The sequence below is a fragment of the Sciurus vulgaris genome, assembly GCF_902686455.1.
Source record: "Sciurus vulgaris genome assembly, chromosome: 15".
Classification (NCBI taxonomy): Eukaryota; Metazoa; Chordata; class Mammalia; order Rodentia; family Sciuridae; genus Sciurus; species Sciurus vulgaris.
The window spans coordinates 41,131,292-41,157,138 of NC_136476.1; positions in this window are offsets into that span (position 1 = coordinate 41,131,292).

A 25,847-nucleotide genomic window follows, 5' to 3' on the forward strand; every position below is an offset into this window, starting at 1 on the left:
ATAAATAATGAATTTGACTCTACTTGCAGTTTGAACTTTGACAAGTTATGAAACTTCTTTTATGTTTTAAAAACTGTCTGGCTTGATAGGTGTTGTACATAAGTAAGTGCTTACTAAATGCTACCATTGCTGTTTTTCCTACATTAACCTATCTCTTCTAGGCTCCATAGGATCACATGCAAATGATACATACTTAGTCATTGCTGACCATTATGTGATAGGTTCCTATCCTCACACAAGTGACACATATGATATAAGTTGGTCAGTGTGTGAAAAGTACTGTCTACATGGTACATAAAAGAAAGACTTTGTGGGTGTAGTAGGGAATATTATTTCATAAAATGGTAGATAAGTTAAAAAGTCTCTGTAAAGTATTGGTGAATGTCTGGAGCTACTAGAATTCTGGTATGAAAGAAAATTTGAACAATTAATTTAGAAAAAAATTTAAGTGTTAAGTATCTAATAAATTTCAAAATGTATGTCCTCTGATCTAGTGATTTCACTCTTAGGCATATTCCATGACTGTTGAGGGACAATTTATACCAGAGACATGCACAGGATTGTTCATTACAGATTTGTAATAATACTTAAAAACTGAAAAAATACCATCAAAATTATAATGGATAAGAAAAATATGTGGAATAACTGTAAAATATCTAGTGATGAAAATGAACTAAGCATTGATAAATTCAGCAATGTGGATGGCTTTCACAAACATAATATTGAATAAAAGAAGACAGATACAAAAGAGCATATACTTTAGTATTGTTTTCATATGATATTCCAAATAGGCAAAACCACTTATGGGACATGGAAGGACAGCAGTCCTCTTTAGAGAAGTGGGTAGCAACTGGAAAAGTGCAGAGGGGCCTTTGATGTAGGTTATGTTTTCAACATAACATAAAGTGTGTACTTTGTGAAAATTAAATATACATTTTAAAAAAATTTTAATAACTATCTTATTTTAATAAAAATACTTAAGAAATCAAAGGTACAAATGGAAAAGTCACTAAGGGCTTAGAATTTATCTGATAGTAAGATTTTGGAACTTATTCTAAGCTGCTAGTTTTCAAAGCCTGACCCGGGGTTCGGAAGCTATACCTTGAACCAACTGACTTTGGCTATTTCTCAATTAGTACTTGATTAAGTACTTGGGTTTTTAAGTGTAAATTTTGTTTTAAAAATCAGTTGAGTACTCTCTTAAAATTATTTGTAACCATTGCAAAATCATAATTTTAGGAATGATATTTGATCTTCCAACATCATGAAAACTGAAGACCTGCCCTTTTCAGGGTGGGAAAGTATAGTAAAAATTTCTTTGAAAAATGACTTGAAGTAATGACCATCAAAATTTACTTTCAACCCATTCTGAATATTTTTCAAACTTAGCAAAAGTACATAAGCCCTATCTTTATTTTAAAGAGAATGTTGGTCATCAAGAGGACTCTTTTAAATTGAAGACCTTAGAAATGGAAAGACCTCCCATGTTACTGAATAGGCAGAATTAATATTGTCAAAAGGGCTATACTACCAGATACAGTATACAGATTCAATGCAATCCCCATCAAAATACAAATGACATTCTTCACAGAATTAGAAATAACAATCCTTAAATTAAGTTGGAAAAAATAAGAAATGCAGAACAGCCAAAACAATAGAGAACAAGAAGAGTGATCCAGGAAGCATTAAAATACCTAATCTGAAATTATACTATAGTAACAAAACCAGCATGGTACTGGTATCAAAATAGGCATAAAGATCAATGGAACAGAATAGAAGACACAGAGACAAGCTCACATACTTACAACCATCTGATACTAGACAAAGGTGATAGAAATATTTGTTGGCAAACAGTGCTGGGGAAAACTGGATAGCCATATTAGAAGAATGAAACAAGATCCTCATCTATCATCCAGCACAAAAGTCAAATCAAAATGGAACAAAGACTTAGGAATTAGACCAGAACCCTTGCAACTGCTAGAAGAAAACAGGGTCAATACTGCACCATATTGGTGTTGCAACTGACTTCCTAAACAAGACCACTAAAGCTCAAGAAATAAAGTTGAGAATCAATAAGTGAGATGGCATCAAATTTACAAGATTCCAAAAAGCAAAGAAACAAGAGTGTGACGAGAGAACCTACAGAATTAAAAAAAAAAAAAAAAAAAAAAAACAAAAAAAAACGTTGCCCACTGCTTCTCTGATGGAGGATTATATAAAGAACTCAAAAAACTTTACACCATAAATAAATAAATAACCCAGTCAATAATTAGGCCAAAGAACTAAACAGACATTTTTCAAAAGATGGCCAATAAATATACAAAAAAAATGTTCAACATCTCTAGCAATCTAGAAAATGCAAATCAAAACTACACTAGGATTTCACTCCAGTTAGAATGACAGTTATCGAAAACACAAACAATAATAAATGCTTGTGAGGATGTGGGGAAAAGGTTCACTTGTTCATTGCTGATAGAACTGCAGACTAGTACAACCACTCTGGAAAGCAGTATAGAGAGTTCTCAGAAAACCAGGGATAGAACTACCATATGACTCAACTGTCAGACTCCTTGATATTTGTACACAAGAACTAAAGTCAGCATACTGTAGTGATATAGCCACCTCAGTGTGCATAGCAGTGCAATTCACAATAACCAAATTATGGAATCAGCCCAGATGTCTGTCAATAGGTGAATAGATTAAGAAATTGTGGTATATATACACAATTGAGTTTCACTCATTCATAAAGAAGAATGAAATTATGGCATTTGCAGGTGAATTGATGGAAATGGAGAATATCACACAAAGTGAAATAAGTCAGTCTTGGAAAACCAAGGGCCAAAGGTTTTCTCTTATGTAGAAGCTAGAGCAAAATAAAGGAAAGAAGAAAGGGAGAATTGGATATCACAAAGATATAGAAATGATGAGTAGAATAAAAGAAGACTGAGAGGGAGAGAGGAGGGATGGGAATGGGGAGGAATTGAATAGGCAGAATTAATATTGTCATGTGAGTGCATATATAAATATACCACAGAGAATTTAGCCTTTATGTATAAGTAGAAAGAACCAATCAAAATTAGATAAGAAAAGGAAGATCAACAGAGTAAAGGGTAGAGAATGGGGGGAGGGAAGTGGGCAGGGTAAAGGCAGGGAACTTGAACTAAAATCCAATTCCAAGCATGTATGAATTTGTTGAGATGAACCTAACTACTATGTATAACTATAATGCTCCAATAAAAAAATAAAAGGAATCTTTTAGAGGATTGAAAAATTTATCTGTAATTTGTTTCCTACTTATATAAAAGATGCAAGAAGTAAATTGGTCTTCTGATCTGAACCCTTAACCAAACATATCAAATATATTTTTATTGACTGGGATACTTCTACAAATCACAACATTGATTGGCATGTGTACAGGTTGAATGCCCCAGGAATAAAACTCTAAAAGGGAGTTTGGCATACACAATGTATATTAATGAGTGCTCTTGCAATCAACACCTGTGAAAGGGAGAAAAAATAAGAGAATTCTGCAGAGAAATAACTCAAGTTGTGATGGCAGGATCAATGACAACCACAGGTGATACCATGGGAAGTTCTGACCTTTGGATCACCCATAGATTTGTTTAATATTAGATAAATGCTTGACATTTAGAGTTCCTCATCTAGTAGTTTTAGATGTAAACTATCCAGGGTTACCTGTCCACTCACTGAATCTTCTTTCTCTTGTGCAAGGAGCTCTTTGAAACTGAGATAAATCTTGACGGGACTGACAGCTAAAAATTGATTATGATCAGCCCTCTCAGCATCAGAGGAAAAAAATACTTTAGAAAAGAGAGATATGAGCAACATGTGATCAAATGTGATTGTCCACCACAATCTATTAATTGTCTATTTGGATTGTTGTCTTCTGAAAAATCCAGAAGAATGCTCTCTCAGGATTTTTCTATATACCTTTGCATGGGGAAAATTGAAAAGAAGGTTAGAAAAAGCTATAGCCTCTGCCACCTCAGGTGGTCAGGGCATGTTACACTCACCCTCCATTAGCATCGCTGCTAAAGTCTGAAGGTTCTAAGTTCCTGCTCATCCAGTGGGGTAGTCACAGCTTATGTCTCAATGAGAACTTCGCTGCATCTCCTGGTAGAAGTGCTCTGCTTGGGGAACCAAGATTGCTAAAAATGCAGCGCCTGGAACTGAAGGTATAGAAATCACAAATACCCAAGTGAATTATTTGGAATTATTTAAGTGAGGTCACTTGTGCCTCCATCTCTTGATTCCTTGACCTGTATAATTCTTCTCATTGAGTGTGCCTAGGTTTAGGGGAAATCATAGCTACATATAAAATGTTACTGAGTCAGTATCTACATAATAGCTCAGAGGATTATTTTCCATCCTCCTTTGGTATTGTCTCCATTTTGGCACTTAAGTTCTGATATTTCCAAGTTTCTGGGTGGCATTATACTTTATATGACTAGTTTATTCTTTAGTCATAGGCTTGTCTTTGTACCTCCTTTGCTATCAACCAGGTTTCCTGGTTAGTCATTATGTTGTGTGGGATCCTATTCCCAACATTGATGGAGATGAAAGCAATCATCCCAGGTCATACAGTTATTTGACCTGAGACCAGGTATTTGAATAGAAGCTGGCTTGGAGAGGTATAAATACACTGAGCTATTGAAGAAAGACGAAAGAGAGACTTCAAGGAGGAGTTATACAAGGAGGCAGAAACTAACTTTAAGCAACTAGAATTTTCTCTTTACAATTTTATGTTCAGTCGAATGTTATTTTAATTTTTTTCTTGTCTTTCAAGAGTTACATAAGTAGACCTCTCTTTTTAATTGAACATACTTGCTTGGATTCAATAACAGAAGAGAGCATTACATTTTGATCTTAGCCCAACCACTATGCATTTAAATAGATCAACAACTCTGGAGGATTCAAAAGTTTAAGGGCTTACAAATGAAGTTTTCCTCCTTTGGTTATCTTTCAGTCATCCTAGTTTACTAATGATTCCAAAATATTATTTTTTCCGCATATTCAGAAACTGAAAGGAATTATATTGATCCTTTCCATAATTCACCTAGACCATAAATAATCATATTATAAAAAGGAACTAAAAGGAAAAGTTATATGTCCATTTATAATCACTGATTCAGGGCAGTTTTAGAACTTGCTGTTGAATAAGGATTGCTTCATAACTATGTCCTTTAAAGTATTTAGGACTTGAAATTACTTGTATGAAAATTCCTTGTTATTCACTTAGAAGGAACAAATGCTGGAAGTGCCTCCCTCTGGGACCTTGTGGACCACTCATGATGAGACAGGAGTTATAGAACATCGTAGAGCTGTATGTTTCCAAAGGAGTATTACAAAAGAAAAAAATACAACCCTGAGAATCTGGCCATGAAACAACAATAACACTACCCCTCAAGGTGCTACAGTTGTGGGTTGGACTGGAAAAGGGGTAAATATAGAGGAAGGGACCAAGAAGTTAGAAACAGAGAAGAAGAAGTGATCAGCACTTCAAAGAGAAAATAAAATACCTGACTTTGAAAATTGGTATCTTGTGACATGTGTTTGCAAACCCTCAATTTAAACACATTTCTGAAGTTTTTATGCATTCGTATGATATAAATTGCTGGTATTTTAAGCCAATCAGTCTTGGAGTTAAGTCAATTCAGTGATTGTATGGAATCCTTTAATAATTGTACTATATCACAATGACAATTGTGGACTACACTAATGGACTCAAAAGTCTTTCATAAAACCTTTAAATAAGTTTAAGTTATCTCTTGAAAAAGTACAGAAATTTTAGAGTTAACCTACAAAATAGTAAATTTTCTGGAAATTTATGTTTGTTGAAGGCCCAATGCATTCCAGGTTTGTATTCTTCCTTTCATTTGACTTCAGTGTTTGTTAATGAAATAATCTGAGATATTTACTTAAGTACAGAACCACAAAGGCAATCCAACCTTCTACATTAGCTTCTTCTTCCTTAACTCTGTACTTCCTTTGCTTATGAGAGCATGATATGGTTATCAACCCCTAATTCTTTTTCTTAGTACTGGGTTCATGAAATGAAACCAATATTAAATGAAGAAATGGCTCAGCATTTAATTACTAGAAATTGCTATCAATTACCAAACATTACTACAAATTACCTGCCGAATGGACAAGTGCTGTTTCTGGTAATAAGAATTTCAATGAGTAATTTTACTTAATTTATTTCTTAGAGTACCCTTTGGGCACAATTTGCTCTTCTTTGGACAGCCTCAGCAGAAAGCTAAATGGCCAAATGAACTCAGAGACTCAAATCCTGCCTTTAATTTGAAGGAATCTAATTGAGAAAAAGGGATGCATTTTGTGGAGAGAGAGGTAGACAATTGGTTCTATTTTCCAAGGAGGTCATTGTACTCCTTGAATATAAAATGATGAATTAATCCTCCATGATTTTAATAATCATGGTATGTGAATGAAGGCAGACTGGAATGGCAGAAAGAACAGGAAGTTAGGCTCTAAACAAAATTCTCTAACAACAAAATATTGCACCTGAGGAAGTATAAGGCACTTCCTATCTTTGGAGTCTATAGTTTCTTAATTATATAAAGAGTATGTTATAAATGAAATGAACTCAATTTAAAAAGATCCAAGTACAAAAAGCATTTTTTTTTTTTTGCTGATTAACATTTGCTGATAAGAATTTTTGCAGAAAATTTTTGTTTATCACAAATGTTAATAAATAAATTTACCCCACAAAGAGATGTGCAGGCAAGGTCTTAGTTTAGTTCAAGGATTTAGCACAGTCTTTAGGACACAGTTTGTTGCTCAGTCAGGAACATTGTTCAGTAATCTAAGATTCAAGAATGGACTTTCATAGTTTGGGTATGAGTTGTCCCCCAATAAGCTCATGTGGTAGACAATGCAGTAATGTTCAGAGGTGAAATAATCAGATTATGACAGCTGTAACATAATCAATGGATTGACCTATTTGATGGATTAATAATTTGAATGGACTACTGGGTTGAACTGTGGGCAGGTGTGGTATGGGGGTAGTAGTAGGTCACTGTGAGATGGGTTAGGGAGTGCCCTTGGGATTATGTTTTGTTTCTGACTCCTCACTCACTCTCTCTGCTTCCTGGATGCCATGAACTGTGCAGAGGTTTCCTCTGCCACCCCCTTTCACCATGAGTTCTGCCTCACCTCAGGCCAAGAGCAAAGGAGTCAGTGGATGGAGAACTGAATCTCTGAAACCGTGAGCCAAAATATTCTTTTCCTCCTCTAAATTGTTCTGGTCAGATCTTTGGTCACAGCAATGAAAAGCTTACTAACACATGATCAAAACAAACCAAACTCACCAGAATGGTCCCTCTGTATCTGCCATCTGTTTATGTGAGTTTGTGTGTGTGTGTGTGTGTGTGTGTGTGTATGTGTGTGTGCGTGTGCGTGGGTTTGTGTGTGTGTATACCTTTTATCTCTAGTGGCTATTTCTTTGTCTCTGTTAACTTCATTCTTAGTGAAGAACCTTTCCTATTGTAGTCTTCAACATATGCCAGTCTTCTTAAAACCAAGAGCTCCAGCTTAAATGGTTCCCCACATGCTCAGAATTTAGTTTCTGTAGCTAAAGACAGGGAGGACTACTGAGTTAGCATTGTATCACATAATGTGACTTTAATGAGACATGTGGCTGAGCACTTGTAGGTCTCTTGGGAAAGTAAAAGTTCTATTATATGGCAAATGGTGAATGCTGGGCACACAAGAGGGTTGGAAGATTTTCATTCTTCCACTTATCTCATTTTTCTCTTAAATATTTTTAATATCATAACAGTCAAGATTGACATGATCCTTGTCTTCATGCAATAAATGGACAAGAGATACATTAAAATGAAGAAAACCCATAAAGCTTTGTAATTGTATGAAAGCCTCTTTCAGACCTCTTGGTCTATGATGTTTGATGTGACATTCTTTCCTGTATCTAGCAGCATAATTTCCCACTTAGATATAACTTTTTTTTTTTTTTTTTCTTTCTGATTTCCCACAGATTGTTAACCTCAAGCAAATTAGTACTCTGTGTCCAGATTCTTGGGGGAGGTCATTTACCCTGAAGCTACCCTTGGTCATATATGACCAGTACTCAGATGAAATAATTTCAGTTCCCAAAGCATCAGTCTGGCACCATTTGGAAAGAAATGGGAGCCAAAGAGTTGTTACTATGTTGGTAATTAAACAACTAAATCACTTCTTTCTCAGAAATTTACATTGTCTTCATTAGTTATTTTCTAAAATTACTAGTGGGGTTGATTGATTTTGAAGAAAAGGGGTTACAACACATACTGCCTCTTTTTTTTCTAAGACTTAGATTCTTGTTAACATTAACTTTGGAGTTTCACTCAGTATCTACAATTGCTATTGTTTTTAATAATTTTTTAATGTTCATAATTTTGTGAATTTTTGTGATACAAATGTACATTGGAAGAATAATTTTGTTCCTAGTCTTTCCTTATTAGCATGAATGAATTATTACCTTTTAATTTTAATGAAGATTAAAATTAATTGAGATTAAAATTACATAGATTAATTTCCAAGGGTAGACTGGAAAAGATTTTGTAAAACAACATTATTCTCCTGGTCAAAGTAAATTTGTAGGAACAAAAATCACTCTAGTTAGTTTACACAGTAGAATTTTGGTGACAATATTTCCTAGTTCTAACTTTTGATGAGTTGGTGGGAGCTTAGTGATGGATGGGACAAAATGTCAATTTGGCTCATACAGAACAGTTCTGTAGTTAGTACTTGGCATATAAGAATTGGCAAATGTATTTGGAACTAAGATTTAATGGAAATAATAAAAATTGTCCAATCTTTATGGAAATTCTTCAGAGAAGGAATGTTTAAGCCAAAATTGGCATGCATTCTTCCCATGTTAAGAAGATTCATAGCTGGATACATTTATTTTTGCAGAATTTCCAATCAACACTCTTTGGTCAGACAGATTTCAGAAGGCATTGCTCTTGTGGCTAGACACAACCACTATAAGAATACTAGCCTTACTCACTGCTGAGTGATGAGTGAATAAAATCTTGACTGGCAGATTTTAGATTTTGGTTCCAAGACTTCATTTTTAGCTGAGGGATTTTTAGCTGAGGGATCTTCATTTTTAGCTACTTACTTACTTTCACAAGCTTCACTCTTATCTAATCTGTAAAAAGAGATAGCTATAATTATTTCATAAACTGTCCACCTTAATGTAAACAAGGTAAATTGCCTAGTACGTGAACTGCCAAAATCTAGAACAAGTACTTGGAGATTAGTAGCTCTAATTTTATTAGTTTGTTATTTTTAATAGCAATAGTAGTGGTACTACTGGTATTATTACTTAATCTTAGTCTCATATGATAGGCCAGATGATTGCTCATAAGTACGTATATTTTTTGCCTTGCTATTGCTTGGTTGCCAACATTGTGATTGGGCATCTTAATAATTTTTAAGAAAGGAGGAGTGAACTGAGATTAAAGTTATAAGTGACTAAGAAGAAAAGGATATTTTGTAATTTCTACAAATTAGACTTCTTTTCAGCTTTATCCACCATTATCAGAGAGTGGCCCTGTCTTATGTGTATGTTCTTTGAAACTGTTTATATTCAACAGAACAACATCATGGCCTCGCTGAGAGCACCAGGCCTGCTTTTCTCTTTGTCACTGGTGTTCATATTATTGTAAGCCACTGCACATTAAAATCATATCCAGGGGAGTGATCAAGGTAGTGAGGAATTTTAAAACAATATTTTATAAACACTACCTTAAAGAATTTGATTACTTAACACTGAGAATGGAGGATTTTAGCCGCAGAGAAGTGGTATGGTTGCCTTTCATTGATTGACAGCTGCCAGAACAGAACAGTTCTGTGTCAATAACTGGATTGAATGACATGGTTTATCTTACATTCTATGGGTTAGAAACAGGATGAAATACCAAGATAAACTCCTAGAGGATCAAACTGAGATTCTGTTTCACTCCACTAAAACAGAAAAGTATGCACTTCTCTTAATATCCATTCTCATCAGTTCTCCTACTTTTCTCTGAGTAGACACATCTGAGCTGTATTTGAGAATTTTTAATTCTTCTGGAATGACCAATACACTGATATTCTCCTTGCCAGTGATGATATTGAAAATTCATGTTTGTCCAAGGTCTTCTCACTGAAGGGCAGGACGGATGGAAATAGTCCAAGGAATTAAAACTGCCGGAACCACTTGGTTAAACTGTCAATAGGCTTTCTGCGAACTCTGTGGTTGGCTTAATTGGGGAGAATATCTTTTTGCTGGTCCTGCCCTTTGGGTGTCTGGGAACCGGTGACCTTGTGAATCATTTCTTGACTAGCTATTATAAGACTTTCAGGATGGCAGAAATGGGAATGGAAAGCTTGAGGGAAAAATCTGAAAGTCATCTTCTTAATTCTAAATAACTTTGGGACTTAAATATCTCTCTTTATTACATTCTAAGTCTTAAAATAAACATTCATTCAAATATTTGGAGGATGCTGGTGTGATCTGTTGTCACAAATTTTATCCGTGGTGTTGAACCGGGAATTGGCAATGGGGAAGGGGGAGGAACTCTGCAGGGCTGGTTAATGGAGGGCTTAATGAATCTGACCTTTTTTATAGTGTGCTGTTGCTTTGCCACCATAGTAATTGTCATTAGCATTTCACAGCTTTCATTGCTATTCTACCCACGTTTGCATTCCTTTCATTTCTGATCAAAGGATCACTGAGACAAGAATTGACCTAGGAGAGGTCATTGAGGATATTATGAAGTTACAGTCCGTGAAGATTCTTCAAACTCCTATTGTTACAAGTCACACCCCTGAAAGGGAATTGAGTGACCAGTCTGTAAACAGGTGACACTCATAAAGCCCTGCACCCAAAAGGCATTCCCCTGAAGTGGATGCCACACTCCTCATTGTGTGATGCTCAACAAATGGTACTAGTTTAGTTAATTAGTTAATTAATTAATTAATTTGTGGCACTGGGAAGAGAACCCAGGAACATTCCATCACGGAGCTACATTCCCATCTCTTTTTATTTTTGATTTTGAGGCAGAATCTCACTAAATCACCGAGGCTGGCCTCAAACTTGCCATCTTCCTGTTTTAGCCTCTGGAGTTGCTGCGATCAGAGGTGTGCACTGCCACACCCAGCAGGTTTAAAATATTTAGTAAGTGCTAGTTAGATGCATTTTGTGATTCTCTGCATAAAGTGTGTTTTCACTCCCCTGTTTTTATTTATAGTTTTATTTACAAGGTAGAAGACTATTTGAGTAGACAAATATACAATTTTCCTCAGGCTTCTCTAATTTTTGTTTTTTTCCTACTCTAATATTAAAAATATTTACTAATAATGATGCTATGACTACTCTTCTATTAATAAAGTTCAATGTCTTATTTTCTCTGGAGAAATAAAATATTTGCTGGTCTGCGAAGCAGCAGACTGGGAGTTATTACTGGAGAACATCAAGAAGCCTAACATCGAACTGCTTAATCCTCATCAGCAGAAAATTAAATAACAATATTTTCTTGTATACCTCAGGGCCGGTAAGAAGAGCAACTAACCACAAAATAAAGCACTTGGTATTGTTATTAAAATGTGGAATTCCTCAAATCAAGCTCATCAAGTTCATCCAAACTGACAGTTGTGGCTTGAAGATTAAGAGTCAGCTTCCTTTTTTTTTTTTTTTTTTTTTTTTTAAATTTTAATTAAAAATCATAAATTTACATAGGGCAATGTTTGATTCATTCTGTTATTTTTTTCCCTTCCCCCCTCCCCTCCCACCCCTCTTTTCCCTCTATACAGTCCTTCCTTCCTCCATTCTTACCACCCTCCTTATCCCTAACCCTAAACCTAACCCTAACCCTAACACTAGCCCCTTCTACCCACCCCCCTTATATGTCCTCATCTGCTTATCAGCGAGATCATTCATCCTTTAGTTTTTTGAGATTGGCTTATCTCACTTAGCATGATATCCTCCAATTTCATCCATTTGCCTGCTGAGATGGGGTGGGGGTGAAACAAAGTATCTTCCATCTTCCATCCCTTTATAGGACAGTCCTAGCTAATTTGTTATAGTCACCAAAGACCCATTACAAGTGTAAATGAAAAGAGAATCTATTTTAATAACAATGTCACTTTAAACGTATTTGAAATGTGTATGTCTTGAAGTAATATTAAAAGTAATATTCTCCACCAAAAAAAAAAAAAAAAGATTAAGAGTCAGGGCTTGGAGTTACAGCACCAGGATTCAGATGGCCTGTGACCCCAGATTTCTCCTGTGTGTTCACCTCTGCAGCTATAAAAAGGGAACACTTTTATCAACTTCTAGAGTATTGTGGGGACTAATTGTTTAGTAGTATAAAACATTTAGAGCAATGCCTGACACAAGGTAGGTGTTCAATGAATGTTAGATAGTGAAATATACAAGAAAGTTTAAATTTTTAAAAACCCTAGGACTTTTAGTTATATAACTAAACCGAATCTTCTTTAGAGCAGCTGCAGAGATGTGGTACCCAAGCAGTAACAACTGCAGGACAGCCCCAGTAATTCAGATCTCTCTGAAGACTCCTAGAAATACCATACATTGTGTTCAAAACTAACATTTCTATTAGAGATATTGTGACTAGAATAATTAGATCCCTAGTGTCTGTTCTTGCAGGAGAAAAAAAAAAAGAATAGATTCATCCTATCCAGAAAACACGACTCAGCATGGAACGTGTGAAGGGAAAGCAGAGAGAGAGACCAGCTGTGGTACTCAGAAGGCAGCGCTCTGTGACTTTCATGAGAGTGAGCATGAGCAGGGACCAGAGACAGCACCAAGAGAGGTTATGCTGGGCTCTAGGAAGAACTGGAGTCTGACCAATGTGGGGACATGCCAATTAGAAGTGAAATGAACGTGCCTGAGGACAAAGCTTGACCGGATCATTCAAGCTCCTAAGGAAATCACACCTTTTAATTTTGAAGCTGAGATTCATCCTGCATTTCTCCTTCAGCCTGGCAGGAGGAAGCTAGATTTAGAGGGACATCTTACTTCTATATCCTTTGCCATGTTGACAAAATCGAAACTTGATAAGGGAAAGGAGGCAAAAAGTTCAACACTGACACCAAGCAATGGTAGAGATCAGCAGAGAAGGAAATAGAGAAATAGGAAAGGAAGAGGCAATATTTTAGAAAGAAGGAGGGGGAAGTGGAGGAAAGAAGTGGAAGGGAAGGAGGAACATAAAAACAAAGTAAATGAAATAGATTTAAAACATGATTTTCTTTTAGGAGTTGGGAGCATGGAACTGATGGTGCAGGACAGAATGACAGAGAGAACAAGAAAAAAAGAATTTAAGTCTAAATGTTTCACCTGTGCAGTTGTACCCAGGTGATCTGTTAGATTTAAATAGGCACGGAAAATGTGCTGCCGGGGATTCACCAGGGAGTATGTATCTGAGTCAGTGATGATTCACAACCTCAGTGGGGTATTAGGAATTGAGCTAGTTGGAAATGGGACCTCCAACTAGCTCGATTCCTAATACATGAAAACTAGACATAAAGAGTGGTCATTAAAAGTCCTGTGATATTTTGGGTAACATAAAGTGTAGACTTAGGCAACCTTCAACAAAGAAATTTTGTTCATGTCCTGATGAGAGAGAGAGAGGGATAAACTTGTATTGAAGTTATGGGAAAGTATTCTCTCTGTTTTCTTGAGTGTCAGAGTATTTTTTTTTTTCTCTTTGATGTTTATTATTGATAAAGGCAGAAATTCACAACACTTAAAATTGCACTTGTAGCAGATATGGTGGTGCACAACTGCAATCTCAATAGCTCGGGAGGTTGAGGCAGGAGGATTGAGAATTCAAAGCCAGCCTCAGCCAATGGCAAGGCGCTAAGCAACTCAGTGAGACCCTGTCTCTAAGTACAATATGAAATAGGGCTGGGGAGGGGACTCAGCGGTTAACTGCCGTGAGTTCAATCCCTGATACCCTGCCCCTGCAAAAGTTGTATTTGTAAAGAGTGATATTAAAAATTCTTTTTTTTTTTGATATTTAAGATCTGGTCTATTTAGGAAGCTATTAAACTACAATGACTATTACTCTCTTCAAAACATTTTAAGAAATAAAACCTTATTCTAGGATTTTTATTTGAAATCATGCAAGTAAATTTAACTCATGATTTTGTTATAAAATAAATGGTCTTTGATAATATTATATAGGTTTTATTAGTTTGATTTCAAACATTTGCCTAACTCTTCCATTCAGACACATATTTGATTATTCACATTCCATATATGGTGCACTGTATCATGCCATTAAACTGAGGAGAAAATAGCATTTAGGAATAAACTTTACCCTTTAGAAGCTTAGGTGGTCAGAGATATTTAAACAAATAATTGCTGAATTTCTGTTTTTGTCAATATGATACATAAGATGCACAGAGAATCTTCAGAAAAAGTACCTCTAAAATGTTTAATATAATATGCTGTTTTTAAATATGTGGCAGAATGCAAAGGGATCTCTCAAAAGACACAAACAACAAGAAATAACACATGGGGCTATATAAATAACACATTGCAGTGAGGTGTACATTTGGAGATATCTAAAATCCAAAAGGGCCTTACAGGCTGTATTTTGATGGCCCACTTAGTGATCATAGGGGAAAAAATAGCTCAAGCCTGATTAGACCTGAATGAAAACTCATAGTGGGAAAATTAATGACCATGAAAATGAATCAATCAAGACTCTGAGAAGCAGCCAAAGTGATTTTTGAGGGAAATTTATAGCCCTAAAAGCTTATTAGAACAAAAGAAAGACTAAAAATTAACATGTTAATCCTTAAACTTAAGAAACTTAAAGACAGAATAAAAAATAAATAAATAAATAAAACAAATATAAAAGCACAGATTAGAGGGAACAATGAAATAGGGTGTCATCAAGACAGAAGTTGGTTCTTCATTAAGACTTATAAACATCACACATCTTAACTAATAAATATCATAAATCTTGAACAAGACTTAGAAAATAAAAAAGAATGAAAATCATGCCCAAATGAATATTAGAAGTTAATACAGAAACTAAATATAAAGCAAATAATAAAATACGTGAAATTAGTATTGATAATTTTATATTAATTGGGAAACTTCAGGAAATGGCCAAATTCCTTAAAAAGTATAAACTACCTAAATAACCTCATTTTTTTATAGCTGTGCTACATATGCATTGTCAGAACATATGCTTTATGACATAGTAGATTCTTTTAATACTCATTTGTTTTCTACAGTAGATATATGCATAAAGCTAACCATCAGATGGTCGTAAGTTGATTTTTTAAAAATTGTAAGTTGCTTGAAGTGCATTCTAAAAGATTACTCACAAGTGATTCATAGGCACCATCTTTCTTAAATACTTCAGCATGAAAAACAGTTTGTGCTGTACTCTTGAAAGAGACTATTGCTTGTTTTAAAAATCCAGGGTTCATATTCTGTCTTATGGATTATGTCAAACATACCTCGCATAACTTTCTTCTAACATGAAAAGCTACTATTGAAAAATTGTATAAAAGTTATTTTTCCTTTCCCCACAGTAGCATCCTTATTTATTTTTATGCCCAAATTACTTTTTTTTTAAAGTCAACTAATTTTTCTAGACTCTATTTCAGTGTTGGTTGTTTCAGGTCAATATTTTCAGAAATGCAGCTGTGTACTTGTAATATATTATTTCAATGTTTAATGCTAAAATTCACTAACATAAAATCCATCACTTTGACCATTTTAAGGTCGTACAATCCAGTGGTTTTAAAAAATATTTTAAAGGTTGAAAACCATTACCACTATTGAATTCCATAACTTTTTTTATCATCCTAATAATAAACTCGGTAGCCATTAAGTAGTCCCTCTTTATTTTACTCTTTCTCTATTCCTTACCCCCTGCTGATCACTAATCTGCTTTCTGCCTTTATGGATTTAATTAATCTGAGTATTTCACATAAATGGAGAGTACAATATGTGGATTTTTATGTCTGGCTTCTTTCATAAAACTTCAGGGCTCATTCATATTGCATTTTCAATACTTCCTTATTTAACCTTATTGTGGTTAAATAATATTCTACTATAGGTATATTTAAAATTTTTATATATCCATTCATCATGGGCTGGACATTTGGTTCATTTTCACATTAGTGCTATTGTAAATAATGCTATTGTAGGTATTTAGGTATGATTTTTTGTGTTACTATTTGTTTCCAGTTCTCTTATGAAGAGATAAATTGATGGGAATCACCAAATTTTGATAGCAGCTTTCTTATTTTGCATTCCTACCAAGAGAACAGGAGAGGTCCAGTTTTTCCATGTCACCACCAATGCTTACTTTCCTGTGTTTCTTTCTTTCTTTATTAAAGTATCCTAGTGGGTATGAAATGATAATTCACTGGGATTTTACTCTGCATTTTATTAATGATTAAAAATATTGAGCATATGTTTATGTTCTTGTTGGGCATCTGTTTATCTTTGGAGAAATGTCAATTCAAGTTCACTACCATTTCTAAATTTGGTTGTTTTCTTTTATTAAATCGTAAGATTTCTTTATATATTTTGATTTAAAAAAAAAAAAAAAAAGGTCATCTCCCAATCTGTGGTTTGTCTTTACCTTCTTGTTATTGTTTTTTTGTGGGGGTACCAGCGATTGAACTCTGAAGCACTTCACTATGCTACATCCCCAGTCCTATTTTATATTTTATTTAGAGACTTGAGTCTCACCGAGTTGCTTAGCACTTCGATTTTGCTGAGGCTGGCTTTGAACTCTTGGTCTTCCTGCTTCAGCCTTCTGAGTCACTGGGATTGCACACATGCGCCATGACATCTGGCTTTTTTCACCTTCTTAGTGTTATTTTAGTGCACAAAAGTTTTTGATCCTGTTGAAGTCCAATTATCATATTTTTCCTTAGTTATTTGCATTCTTGGTGTCATGTTTAAAGATTCATTGCCAATCAAAGGTCTTGAATATTTAGTCCTTGTTTTTCTTTTAAGGTTTATATTTTTAACATTTACATTGAGGGTTATTATTATTTTTTTCTTCATATGGCATAGGGAGTGGTCCAAATTCACTTATTTGCATGTGGATAGATATCCAATTGTCCCCACACAATTTGTTGAAAATATTATCCTTTCCCAACAAAGGGTGATTTATGAAAATTTCTTTTGTGCTGCTGTAACAAAATTTCACAGGCTGGGAAATTTATCAGAAGTAGAAATGTATTGGTTCATAGTTCTGGATGCTAGCAATTCCAAAAGGAGATGCTAGCAATTACTGAAGGCCTTCTTGCTGTGTCTTCCCAAGGCAGAAGAGGTAGAGGGAAAGAAAGAATGTCTAAAAAGAGGACGAACTTTCCCCTTTATAATGAAACTATTTCTGTGACAATGAACTCACTTATACGATAATGGCATTAATTAATTCACTTCTCCTTCATGGCCTTAGCACCTCTCATTAGATCTTATTTTCCATCCCTGTTTTTTTTTTATTTTTTATTTTTTATTTTTTTAATTTTAGTTACATATGACAATAGAATGTATTTTGGCAGAATAGACTTACACAGAATATAACTTATTCTATTTAGGTTACCACTCTTGTGGTCATACATGATGTGGAGTTACCCTGATCATGTAAACAAATTCAAGGCTAGGCAAATTATGACCAATTAATTCTACGGTCTTTCCTATTCTCCTCTTTCCTCCCTTCACTGCATTTTCCTTTGCCTAATCCAATGGATTTTTATTATTCCCCTCCCCAACCTGCCTTGTTTTGGGTTAGTATCCACAAATTAGAGAACTTCCAGCCTTTGTGTTTTTTTTTTTTGGAGGGGGGGTTGACTTATTTCACTTAGCATGGTATTCTCTACGTCCATCCATTTATTGGTAAATGCCATAATTTCATACTTCTTTATGACCGTGTAATATTCTATTGTGTATATATACCAGTTTCTTTATCCATTTATCTGTTGAAGGATACCTGGGTGTTCCATAGCTTGGCTGTTGTGAGTTGAGCTGCTATAAACATTGATGTGATTGCATCACTGTAGTATGCTGTTTTTAAGTCCTTTGGATATAGACCAAGGAGTGGGATAACTGGGTCAAATGGTGATTCTATCCCAAGTTTTCTAAAAAATCTCCATACTGTTTTCCATAGTGTCAACCCTATTGCTTTGTAAATTGTTTCTATCACATAATTGGAGAGAAACATTCAAACAACAGCAATTGTCTTGACATCTTTGTCAAAATTTGATTTTAGATGCCAACTTTTTGCATTTTTTCTTGTTCCATTTTCTATACATCTATCCTTATAATATCACACTGTTTTGGTGCTGTCATCTTATAATAAGTTTTAAATACAGAAGTGTAAATCCTCCAGCATTATTCTTCTTTCTCAAGATTCTTTTTTTTTTTTTTTTTTTTGCATCCTTTGCAACAACTCCATATGAATTTTAGAATCAGTTTGCACATTTTTTCAAAAGGACAGTGGAAATTTTTATATGGATTGCATTAAACCTGTACATCAATTTGGAAATATTATCTCCAAATCTTACTGATAATAAATATCATAATGAATGAGCACATGATACCTTTCCATTTATTTAGGAAATTTACTTCAACAAAGGTTTTGTAGTTCTCTACATAGAGGTTTTGCAACTCCTTGGTTAAATTTACTCCTAAGTAAATTTAAATAGTATTGCATATGTAACATTTTACTTAAATTTGTCTGGAATTGCTAATATATTGGACTTTAGTGTGCAAATCTTATATCCTGATGCTTTGCTGAATTTGTTCATTAGTGTTAAGTTTTTTCTTTTCTGTGTGTGAATTCCTTAGGGGTTTCTATATAGAAGAACATGTCATCTGTGAATAGAAACTTTTTCTTTTTCAAATTGGATGTATTTTTTTTTAAAAAAAAATTCTCGTGTAATTTCTGGCTAGACTGGACTTCCTTGTCTTGTTCCTGATCTTTAGCAGAAATCTTTCTGTCCTCCTTTCAGTGTAATATTAACTGTATGTTTTTCATAGATACCCTGCAGGAAGACAGGTTCTCCAATGACCTTCAGTGACCCAACTCTTTTCCCCTCTTACTTGCAATCCTCAGATAGAATGTGCTGAGAATGCAACATTCTGAGATAAGGAGGAATATTTCAAACAAGCTGTGAACTCATCCCTCCATGATTAGGGTGTTGTGCAATGTTTTGAGATCAGTGAACCCAATTGTGCCCAGGGTATAAAACCAGAGGCGAGTGCTGGTTTTGTAGTTTTGTAATATAACATGACTCATGTGCAGATGAGATTCCACCTGCTTGAAGCTTTCCTGAGACTTGGGGGACTGGATCACCAAGGATCTTAGGTTTCTGCTTACCCTTGCCTCCTTGTAGCCGTGATCCACTTTATGCTTTGAATATAACCCTTGCTGCTCTGCCACTGCAACTTATTTTTAAAATGGACATGTTTCTTTCTCTTCCTCTCTTCCTATTCCTTACTAATCTCAGGAGAAAAAAATGATTACCTTTCTTTCCCATCCTAGGCAGAATTAGCTGTCCCTAAGTACATACCCACAATAGGAACAAGACTTTGGGGATGGTACCAGATCTTAGAAATTAACAGGTGAATTACAACTCAGATAGAGAACATATGGAATGTACCCTTTAAAAGCCCCTTGTTCCCTGGGCAGAATCACAGCTCTGGGACAGGAGTCCTCTTTGTTTCTCCTTTGCTGGCAAAGCAATAAAGCTTCTTTTTCTTTTTTCTCAAAACCATGTCCTCCTGCTGGATTGGCATAAGGGATAAGAACCGAACTTTTGGTAACAGCCTGTCTGTGAGTAATTAAGTTGCTTTGCCTCATTTGTGCCAGTGTTTAGTCTCATCAAACTCCAGCAAGTGGCAAAGGTTCTGAGGCTCCATTGCTCCTAGTGAGAGTCTTCTGCGGTGCTTTTCAGTTGTTCTCGTGTTGGTACTACCACAGCAGATGTGTCTGTTTTCTGTTCCCACTGGCCTAAGAAGCTTTGCAGAAATTGAAGTGAAATACTGTATACCTTTTATGAGTTAAGGAAGCTTCCTTCTGTTTTTAGTTGGTTGACTTTTTTTTAATCATAAAAGAGTTTTGGATTTTATCAAATGTTTTTTTTCTGCAGCAACTTTTGGTAATTATATTTGAAAACGTCTCTATTAAGGTAGTATGTTACATGAATTGACTTTTATATTCTGAACCCTTGCATTCTTGGGATAAATTTCACAATACCATGATAAATAGTTCTTTTAATTTGATAACTATACCTTGCTAGTATTTCATTAAAGGATTTTTTTTTTACAAAATTGTTTAATTATGAGTTTTTGTAACTTTTTAAAATTTGTTCTAATTAGTCATACATGACAGTAGAATGCACTTTGACACATCATACATAAATGGAGTATTACTTCTCATTCTTCTGGTTGTACATGATACAGAATTTCACTGGTCCTGTAGTTATATGCACATAGGTAATAGGTATGATTCATTCTACTATTTTTCCTACCCATCCTCCCTCCCCTCCCTTTACTGTCCTCTGCTTAATCCAAAGTAACTCTATTCTTCTCTAGTCCCCTGCCCCTCATTGTGAATTAGTATCCACATATCAGAAAACACTTGGCCTTTGGTTTTTTGGGATTGGCTTCTTTCACTTAGCATGATATTCTCCACTCCATCCATTTACCAGCAAATGGCATCATTTAATTCTTCTTTAAGGCTGAGTAATATCATTAAGGATTTTTTTGCATCTGTATTCATGAGGGATATTTGTCTATAATTTCTGGTTCTAATGATGTCCCAGTCTGGTTTCATGAATGAGTTAAAAATATTTTTTCCTCTTCTTTTTTTCAAGAATCTGTGAAGTATTGGTGTTAATTCCTTAAACTTTTGATAGAATTTACCACTGAACCATCTTGTGCTAGTCTTGTTTTTTGGAAATATTTATCCCTTGCTTTACTACTTATTAGATCTATTTAAATTTTCTTTGTCTTATTAGTCAGCTTTGATAGTATGTGTGTTTCCAGGAATTTTTTTCATCTCACCTGAGTTGTGTAACTTATTAGATACAATTGTCTATAGTATTCCTTCATAATTTACTTCTGTAAGGTTGGTAGAAATATTTCATGTTCATTTCTTATCAAGGAATCAACTTTTAGCTTTTTTCTCTGTATCAATTTTTCTCTTCTCTATTTGCTTAATCTCTACTATAATATTTATTATTTCCTTCCTTCAGTATGCATTTAGCTTAGTGTCCTTGCCTATATCTAGTTCTGTATAATAGAAATTTAGGTTAATGATTTGAGATCTTTTTAAAGACTGGTGTTTTTAGATAAAAATTTTTCTGAGGACTGCTTGTGCTTAATCTCATAAGGTTTGATAAATTGTAATTTAATTTCATCATCTCAAAATGTTTTCTGGTTTCCTTTTTTATACCTTGACATATTGTCTGTTGAAGTGTGTGGTTTAATTTCCCCATATCTACAACTTTTCCAAATTTCCTTCTGTTTGCTAATTTTATTCCATTATTGTCTGACAAGATATTTGGCATGATTTCAATCTTTATGAGCTTATTAAGGTTTGCTCTGTTTTCCTAGAGAATGTTCTGTGTGCATTTAAGAAGAATGTGTCTTGTGCTATTGTTGGGAGGCATACTTAGTTAATATTTGTTAAGTCTTGTTGTTTCATGGTGCTGTTTACTTGCCATAGTTCCTTGTTTAACTTTTGTCTAGTCAGGTCCTCTATTATTTTTGGACAATTTCCTTCTTCAATTCTGTTAGTGTCAGATTCATGTATTTTTAGACTCTATAATGCGTGTACATTTTTTCTTAATTGCTTTACCTTCTTGATGAATTGACATCATTATGTAATAACTTAAGGTCTATATTGCTATAGCCATTCCTATTTAGTATGACCATTTCAGTTCACTTTTGGTTACTGTTTCCATGAAATATGTTTTTCTATACATTGACTTCACTTTTCTCTTTATATTTGAAGTGAATCTCTTATAGCAAAACATAGTTTGATTACATTTAATTTACTCTTAATCTCTTATAGAAATTAAACCATTTACAGTTTAATTCATTATATGGACTATAACTGCTAACAAGGATGAACTTATTTTTGCCATTTTGGTTTTTCTTTACTCCCAAATTATATTAGATTAACAGATTTCTAGTGTAAAATTTTGATTTCTTTCTCATTTCTTTTACAAAATGATTTTTAGATATTTCTTAGTATATCATCTGAAGATCACAAAAAAACTTAATTTATAACAATATCTCAAATTAATGTAATCTTAGCTCTAAGAGCTTTTATTAAACCTGTTCCAAACTGGCTACATTTCCTTTATGTTTTATTGTCACAAATTACATCTCTATATATTGAGTGTTTATCACCATAGACTACATAAATATTTTATTTATTTGTTTTGAATAAAGAAGAAAAAAGTGCAAATAAACCCCAAATTATATTAATAATAAACTCTATAATTATCTGTGTAATTACTCTTGCTATTGTTCTTTATGTAAATTTAAGTTACTGTCTAATATACTTTCATTATAGTTTGAAATACTTTCTAAAATTATTACTCATAGGGTATGTCTACTAGCAACAAATTTTGTTTTCATTTCTGCAGGGATGTTTTACACTCTCCTTCATTTTTGAAGAACAGTTTGCCGATATAGAATTTTGGGCTGATAGTATTTTCTTTTCTCTCAGCACATCATATATGCCTTCCCACAGCTTTTGAGCTTCCATGGTTTGTGATGAAAATTCAACCATTAGTCTTGTGGAAAATCCTTGGATCTGACAAGTCACTACCCTCTTAACGTTTTCTGGTTTCTCTTTTTGTATTTCTCTCTTAGTGCTTTCACTGTTCTCTTTTTGAGCCTATCCTATTTGACACTCACTGAGTTTCTCAGACATGCAAATTCATGTCTTTCATCAAATCTGGAAAGTTCAGTCATTATTTCAACAAGTATTCTTTCTTTCCTTCTTATTTCATATTAAACATGTTGGCTATTATGTGGCACTTTTCACAATAGATTCTCCTCTTCCTCCTCAGGGTTTTTCCATCTGTGGGTTATATGCTTTTTGCTTTTTGTTTGATTGTTAAGTGACTTTTCTGCACTAATTTTTTTTAAAGCCTTAAGGGTATTCTTTGTTATTTGTGAGACTTGAAATCTGTTTTTTTTTTCATCTTATTAATCAGCTTGTCATTTCCCAGTGATTTCTTTAGATACATGGAAGGAAACAAACAAGAACATCAGCCTTTGATAATGAGCTGTGTTTCCATGTTGGATTCACCTTTGACTCTGGGATAGGTAGTTGAAAACTTTGCCTTATGCTTCATTCTGCTTATACAGTACTTGAAGGTTAGCCATTGATGAGGGTTTGGGACATTCATAAATCTTTTTCGGATACTCCTATCCTTGGAAACACTGTTGTCTTCTATATTCCCAGGAGTGTATGTTTTTAAAAACCTTTATTCCCAGAATATCTTATTCCCCATTCTTTCCTCCCAAACTTTTAGATGTTTATTGTTTTTCCCAACTGTCATTTCTTGCCCCATGTGACAGTGAAAAATATGTTTTCTTTTAGAGGTCAAACTGCTGCCCAGGTAGGGGTACTAGGAGAGTTCAGAGTTAAAAGAATAAAAGCAAACCTTGGGGCTGGAGAGATAGCTCAGTTGGTAGAGTGCTTGCCTCGCCCTGGGTTCAATCCCCAACACCACAAAAAAAAAAAAAAAAAAAAGCAAGCCTTGTCATCCAAAGAAATAGCCTCAGTTCTGTGAGAATAAGATTCATTCTGCTCCCTCTAGTGCTAGCAATCTACCATTTCTATACAGTCTCAAATTTAAGATGGTTTAACTTACAACTTTCCAATTTAATAATGATTCAGTGTTGATATGCATTCAGTAGAAACCTTACTTTGGATTTTGATCTTTTCTCGGGATATTGATGTGTAGTACAATAATTTCTCACACTGTTGGGCAGTAGCAGTGAGCAGAAACTCCCAGTCAGCTATATAATCACAAGAGTAGATAATTGATACTCATCAGTTTTAGGTGCCTTAAAGGCATTTTTGACTTTTGATATTTTCACTTATGAAGAATTTTTCAGGATTTAACCTCATCATAAGTTGAGGATCATCTGTATTGGAAACTGGGATTGTTGTCCTCACTGGAGATGGGGGATGGAGCCAAGCTAAAATGCAACTCCACACAAAAATTCTCACTGAGGTCAGGGCATGTTGGCACTCACCTGTAAGCCCAGAGGTTTAGGAGGCTGAGGTTGGAGGATTGCAGTTCTAAGTCAGTCTTAGAGATTTAGTGAGGCTTTAAGTAACTTAGTGAGACCCTGTCTCAAATTAGAAAATAAAATTGCTGGGAATATATCTCAGTAGTTAATCACCCCTGGGTTCAATACCCAGTACTGACTTCCCATTCCAAATAAAAGTTCTCACTGAAATTTTGTTGTTGTTGTTGTTGTTTAATTGATTAAGGATCTGCCTATTTACCAGAAACTCTTTATTAATCCCAGAATTCCAATAAAGTTGTTTCTGCTAGTTCTCATTCATGTGTTTACAAGGAATACAATTTTGTACTTCTTTATCCAGTCATTTTAACTAATGTCACTTCAACATTTTTATAATTGTTCAGAAAGTTACTTGAATTACTGTTGATTGTATTTATTTTGTTCCTTTGTTTTGTTTTTTAACCTCAGAGACTATATTACCCATTTTTGATTTTCTTGTTTATCTTCAGTAATCATTAGCTCAAAAAAAAACTTTTTAAAAACCATTCTCAATTTCTATTATCTGTTTATGTTAAGGTTCAAATCTCTTGTATTTATTCTTACATACCCTCTAGTTTGTTTTTCATATCTGAAAAGGTTTTTTTTTTTTTTTCCCTGTTGTTTCTAATTATGTCCTAAATTCTGTTATTTAATTTTGGGGTTTTTATATTCCTCATGTATGTTCTTTTATGTTTTGTACCATTTTCTCAACGTCTTTTAGCTATCCAATGACCCAGGCTGTTCAACTTTGAAAGACTTCTTCACACATTCTCACCAACCCCTGTACTTACTCACTTTTGCAGGGGTCAAACTCTTCCTGATTTTAGTTACTGCACACAAATTGATCTGTGTACTTATTAGTAAATACTTGTTGGCCATTTGGATTTCTTTTGTTCTCAGGTAAGTCAGATTCTCAATTGCTTTCCTTTGTTTTCTCCTTATTAGACATCAATACTTGTAGGCAGGATTTCTGAGAATTTTGTTCTATTCACTTATAACATTGTGGGGTTCATATATATACCTTAAAACTGAACTTCATTATAAAGATTATCCATGCATTTCTGGGTTTTTCTATTTAGTTAATGGTTCTGTTTATGTCTGAGGATTCAAGGATATTTAAAATGTATGACAGAGCTAGGCACAGTGGTGCCCACCTGTAATCCCAGCCTTAGCAATTTAGCAAGATTCCATCTCAAACAAACAAACAAAAAAAGAAATAAAGGAAGGAAGAAAGGGTTGGGGATGTAGCTTACTGAAAATGTGCTCCTGGGTTCAATCCACAGTAAAGCACACAAACAAACAAAAACTACTGCATAGCCAACATCAAGTTTTCACAATTCCCTTTCATTATTGACTCTTTAACTGCTTATTTCATAGAACTTGTCATAACTAATATTGATAAAATAAAAAGATAGTTGTTTGAAATTACACTAATATGGATGAGCTTTCATTACTTTAGCACTAACATCAAGGTTTATTTGCAATACTTCATTTT